The 6,116-nt window shown below is 40.5% G+C and overlaps 1 pseudogene; it reads right to left on the minus strand.

The window, feature by feature from the left end:
* LOC102483118 (elongation factor 1-alpha 1 pseudogene) overlaps window positions 1-746 on the minus strand; it is a 1,452-nt pseudogene extending 706 nt beyond the window's left edge.
* Window positions 747-6,116: the final 5,370 nt, after the last annotated feature.

Genomic DNA, 6,116 nt, shown 5'->3' on the forward strand with positions numbered 1-6,116 from the left:
TACAATCCAGAGCTTCAAGCAGTGTAGTTCCACTGGCATTGCCATCTTTACGGGTGACTTTCCATCCCTTGAACCATGGCATATTAGCACTTGGCTCCAACATGTTGTCACCATTCCAACCAGAAATTGGCACAAATGCTACTGTGTCAGGATTGTAGCCAATTTTCTTAATGTAGGTGCTGACTTCTTTAACAATTTCCTCATATCTCTTCTGACTGTAGGGTGGCTCAGTAGAATCCATTTTGTTAACACCAACAATTAGTTGTTTCACACCCAGTGTGTAAGCCAGAAGGGCATGCTCACGGGTCTGCCCGTTCTTGGAGATACCAACCTCAAATTCACCAACACCAGCAGCAACAATCAGGACAGCACAGTCAGCCTGAGATGTGCCTGTAATCATGTTCTTGATAAAGTCTCTGTGTCCTGGGGCATCGATGACAGTCACATAATACTTGCTGGTCTCAAATTTCCACAGGGAGATATCAATGGTGATACCACGCTCACGTTCAGCTTTTGTTTATCTAAGACCCAGGTGTATTTGAAGGAGCCCTTTCCCATCTCAGCAGCCTCCTTCTCGAATTTCTCGATGGTTCTTTTGTCGATCCCACCACATTTGTAGATCAGATGGCCAGTAGTGGTGGACTTGCTGGAATCTACGTGTCCAATGACAACGATGTTGATGTGAGTCTTCTCCTTTCCCATTTTGGCTTTGATTTAGCGGCGGTTTTCATGACACCTGTGTTCTGGCGGCAAACCCGTTGCAAAAGACAACATCTATTTGCTTCTCTACAGTCTCTGGTATCTACACTCATCTTACTATTTGTCTTTCAAGGATTAACTTTCCATCCTCTCAATACTGTCACAATAGCAACCAAACTTCAACACATGAATTTTGGGAGATGCATTCAGACCATGCCTCCTTCCCTTGTAGACCATTGGAAACTGACTCATTTTCTCACCACTCTGTTGATCATCTTATTGACTACTTCATAGGTGTCTCTATTTCTTAACCTGTTGGATCTTTGTTCAAGGTTTTGACATTTTTGACTATTCCTATACTTATAAAATGGTCTAATAATTATGGTGTTCCCCATTTACAGATGAAGTTGAGGCTTCCATGGGTTGCAAAACTTGCACAAGCTTATATAGTAAATAAACGAGCTAGGTTTGACAAATCTAGATTGAAGGTCTTTACTGAAGCATTATACATCTCAAAACTGAAATTTCATAGTTCTTTCACCAACTCTACTCCAAAGAGGTTTACCTCTGTGTCACTGGGCAAGACACACACCCCTATGGCCATATTTTGTAGACTTGGGTTTCCATGATCATAAGCTAAAATCCCAACTGACTAATCACAATGGTTTCCATATAACCATGTCTCTTTCTTTTTCATATATTTAAGATATATATATACACACACATATATACACATATAAAAACCATATATTTTTTAAAGAATTATCTTATTTAACTTCATTTATTTATTTACTTATTTTAACTTGACCAGAGAGAGAGAGGGAAAATGAGAAAGTAAGCCGCCAGGTCCAGGACTCAAACCGTGGTCAGCTATGTGGGAGTCCAGCACCCTTAACTATCACACCACCTGCCAGCCCCAAAAATCATATATATTTAAGGTGGACAAGGTGATGTTTTGATTTGCATATACACAGCTACATGGTTAGTACACTGAAGAACCATTTCTATCATCTCACATAGTTATTTTATATTTCTATAGTAAAAACATCTGAAATCTACTCTTAACAGATTTCCAGTATATGATACAATATGATTAACTGTAGTCCTCATACTATACATTAAATCTCTAGACATTCATCCTACCTAACTTCAAATTTGTACCCTTTTGCCTATATATTTCTATTCCACCCTTCCTCCCACTCTCCATTTTCATTTGCTGCCCCTGGTAAGCACTGTTTTAGACTTTATTCCTATACATTAGCCTCTTTTTAGATTCTACATATAAGTGAGATCATGTAGTATGCTTCTTTCCAAGTCTGACTTATTTCACTTAGCATAATGTCCTCCAACTTCATCTATGTTTTCAAAAATGGCAGAATTTTTTTCTTTTTTAAGGGAGAATAATATCCCATTGCATAAATGCACTGCAATTTTTTATCCATTCATCTGTTGATAGACATTTATGTTGTTTTCATACCTTAGTAGTAAATATTGGAATGCAAATATCTCTGTGATTGCATTTCTTTTGGGTATGTATTCAGTGGTGGGATTTCTGAGTCATATGGTAGTTCTATTTTTAATTTTGGGAGGACCCTTCATACTGGTTTATGAAATGGCTGTACAAATCTGTATTCCCACCATGCCTCCTTTGTAAGTGATGTTAGCACAACTCTTTCCACCCCCACCCCCTTATTCTTTTCATTCTTTTCTCACTGGCCAAATTGCTGCCTTTTCTCTGTTGATTCCAGCACAAGAGACACCCAAATACTCTGTTTCTCAATAGTAGCCTACTGTGAAAAAATAAGAGTCTCATCTTAGCGACATCCTTAGTGCCCTTAAACTCCATATTCTTATCCATTTCCTTTGCCCTTTGCCCTTTCCCCTTTCCCCTAAGCTAACTGCTCCACTTCTGTCTCTTTGCACTTAACAGTGGAGCTTTTCACTTCTCCAATATAATAGAAGCTGCAGAAGCATATAGCCATCATATTGTCTTCCCTTATTCCTCAAAACTTATTTTCACTCATCTTCATCTTCCCACGTGTCCATCTCAAACTTGGCTGCACATTAGACTGCCACGAGGAAGTGATAAGGCCCAGGTAGAACCCCAGATCAATTAAATCAGCATCTCTGGAGAGTGAGACCCATGCCTTGATATATTTTTAAAGCACCTCAGTTCATTTCAATACAGTTGAGTTTGTGGACCACTGTTCTAATCTCAAATATTCTGAGAGTAATCTTCCAAACCAGCCTGGGATGTTTATTAAATATTCAGAATCCCAGATCCCTCTGGTGGAAACACGAGTTGATAAGGTCTAGGTTGGGGTCCAGGAATATAGTTAATAAGTACCCACAGGTAATTCTTGTTGACAGGCTAGTTTAGGAAATACCATTCGAGGCTTTTTATATCCTCTGTAGTATTTTTCCACATTCTATGGATTTCTCTAGTAATGTCAAATATCTTTACTACATTATTAAATTATCTTTCCTATCTTATAAATCTTCCTAAAGTTATCACAAAACTTCTCTCTGTCTCTGTCTCTCTCTCTCATAGAATTTTTCCATAGGGCACTTGTACTCATTAGTGAGAGAAAGTGAGAAATCACCCCCACTACCAGGGAGGATGGCCATACCGCAATCTCTTCTCCATTCTCCTCTTGGTATTATGGGCACACGCAGAGTGATTGTCAAGACTCCAGGTCTGGGACTGGAACCACCAAGTCAGCCATATGGGATCCAGTCACCTGAATAACCTTGCTATGTGCTGGCCTAATATCTATCTTCTCTTTTTATCACTAAAAGCCTTGCTAGTGCCTCTCATTCAACCCTCAACTCAAAATAACCTGGGTTTTATACACACTATTCTTACTACTGAGATTGCCAACAATTAGCTTGAAGGCTTTTCTGTTTTATTTTTTTCTTGAATTCACTTCCCAATGGCATTTGACGATAACCATCACACACTCTGAAAATATTATTCTCCCTTGACTTTTCTTCTACTTCTCTGTTCAGACCTTCTTTTTTATTTTTATTTATTTATTTATTTATTTTGGAGAGGTTTATTGCTATAGGGCACGTGCGCTCGCCAGACAGACAGAGAGAGACAGAGAGACAGAAAACGAGAAATCACCCCCCCAGGGGGGATGGCCACGCCATAATCCCTTCTCCTCCAGTCTCCTCTTGGGATCTTGGGCCCACATACACACCAGCACGCACCCGGCGTGAGTTTTAAGCCACCAGGTCCAGGACGCAAACCGCGGTCGACTATGTGGGAGTCCAGCAACATAGCCATTACACTAACTGCTGGTCCCTGTTCAGACTGTCTCTTTCCCGTCCAGTGAGTCACCTCTCTCTAGCCTTTCCCTAAGTGTTTTCATGTGATTCTATTTTTCTAAATTTTTCTCAGGTGTCCTCATCTATCCTCATGGCTTCAATCACAGATACATAATGATTAATCTCAAAATTGTATCTCCAATTCTAAGCTCTACACTAATTCAATCAACAAGCCACCTATTAGCACGTAGGTGCTTCCAATTCATTATGCCTGAAAGTATGCTCAGTATGGCTCTGGCTACACCATCTTCTGTTTTTGCCACCTCTGTTAACATCACTCTGCTTTGAATTATCCAGCTAGAGTTCCTGGAGTAATTCCTGGTGCTATTGATTATATCTGAGTTTATATAAGCCCATAAATCTTCAAATTTGCCCACACAAGCATCATGGCAGAGTGAGGAGCCATCTTCTGCTACCTCAGTCCTGAATAATCTGCCCCAACCAGATTTCCAGCTATTTATTTTGACCGCCACCAAATCTCTGGAGCTTCTCATCTCAGCAATCCATGACCTCACTCTTACCTTTGGATCATCTTCCGTGGTTGGATCTTAGAGACTGTTTCCATGGTGATATTTTTGAGTATTCTCTTAAACTACATTTCTCCCATGGCTGTGTTGTCTTAGTTAGCCCTCTGCAAATTCTTCTCAAGGTCCTACGCTCCCCCAAGACCAACTTCTTTGGAACAGATGCCATGGCAACCCTCCAGCCATATTTGCCCTATCCCTTAGAGCAGGCGCTTGACAGATTCTATTTATGAAACACTTCTTACTTCTTTGTCCTTCTTTCTGTTCCCTAACCAACACTAAGCCAGGATTTTACCCCTTTTGCCTGAAACTATTAGAATAGTTTCTGTCTCTTTTCTAGTCTCCATTCAGCTATTTGATTGTATTATTCCTCTACTTAAAGTGACTAATTATTCTTTATTGCCAAAAAACTAATAAATCTAAATTCTTGGGTTTGCCATACAAATCCTTTCATCTGGCTCCAGTGTAACTTTCTAGTCTTTTCTCCAACTACTATGTCCCCTGTATGTCCCCCAAAGTCTTTTTCCCAACTCCTTGCCTCTCTCATTTCACCTGTCTTTCCTGTTTTCCTGTCTGTCTCTCCATATCTCTGCCTTTCTGTCTCTTTCTCTCTCTCTGTCTCTCTCTCTCTCTCTCTCTCTCTCTCTGTCTCTCACTAAATTCTGGCCACAGTAAATCTATGATGCCTTATTCACTTTCTCTTCCTTTCACTTAACCTAGAAATTCTTGAATGTCCCCTGGTTTCTATTGCTTTCTCTGACCTCTTTTGTTCTAGGAAAAATTTATTACTTTCATCTGTGTTCTTTAACTGTAGCACCTAAGGTATTGTAAGATGATCCTGTACCTGAATAGCTGTGTTTTCCACTGTGTGCTAAGTCCTTCAGAAACAGGGACTGAGTCTGTTCTATCTCTTCTCTGTACATTGAGTCCTGGACCTAAGGAATAGAAAATACTTCATGACCAACAGTTGGCTGAACCAAACAGCTATTTTATTTTGGGTCAAGGATCTGCAAACCATAGCCAGCAGGCCAAATTCAGTTCACTGTCTATTTCTGTAAATCAGGGTTTTCTTAGCGTACAACAACTTCTAGGCCAACCAGTGTCATGGTAGTTGGGGGGCTGGATCTCACATGGCCAACAGCACAGCTTGAGTTTCAGGTCCAGAGGCTTTAAAAACATGCTGGGGATGCATGTGCTTGTTTTTCCCAAATCCTGAAAGAAGAATTGATGGAAAAGGGATTGTGGCATGCCATCCCTCCTGAGGGGAGAGGGAGTGCTTTCTCTCTTACCCTCTCTATCTCTTTCTGGCAAGCACAGTCTCCCTCTGAAAACAAACAAACAAACAAAACAAAACAAAACAGGAAGGAAGGAGAAAGAAGGAAGGAAGAGAAAGAGAAAGAAAAAGAAAGGCTGCAGCCACTCCTATCAATTCCCCGATTGTCGATGGCCTTCATGCTGCAATGGTGGAGCTGAGTAGTTGCAACAGAGGCAACAAGGTTCGAGAAGCCAAAAATACTTACTATCTGGCCCTTTCAGAAAAAAGTTGAGGACTCCCACTTTTGA

This window comes from Tupaia chinensis, unplaced genomic scaffold (genome assembly GCF_000334495.1).
Source record: "Tupaia chinensis unplaced genomic scaffold, TupChi_1.0 Scaffold000424_1, whole genome shotgun sequence".
NCBI classification, from domain to species: domain Eukaryota; kingdom Metazoa; phylum Chordata; class Mammalia; order Scandentia; family Tupaiidae; genus Tupaia; species Tupaia belangeri.